Raw genomic sequence first — 289 nt, 5'->3', positions numbered from 1 at the left:
TTGTATTTGTACCGAACGTGCAGAAAACATCGTATAAACATTCCTTGCAATAATGGAACGTAATTAACCCAGGTGATATAGTGGTCAGGGATTTTATGATCCAGAAAGTTTTGAAAAGTTATAATATCATTGCATGTGAGATCACATGGCGTGATGTTTTGTAAAAGATGTGTCGGGATGCATGCAATTTTTTTTCTTTCGTCAGCGCTACGTCATTGGACATGTCTATTTGTCTTCTGCAGAATCACACTTCCTGCAGGTTATCCTTATTTTCTTTTTCTTTTTCTTG

The sequence above is a fragment of the Penaeus monodon genome, chromosome 19 (assembly GCF_015228065.2).
Source record: "Penaeus monodon isolate SGIC_2016 chromosome 19, NSTDA_Pmon_1, whole genome shotgun sequence".
Classification (NCBI taxonomy): domain Eukaryota; kingdom Metazoa; phylum Arthropoda; class Malacostraca; order Decapoda; family Penaeidae; genus Penaeus; species Penaeus monodon.
This window is presented reverse-complemented; position numbering follows the sequence as displayed.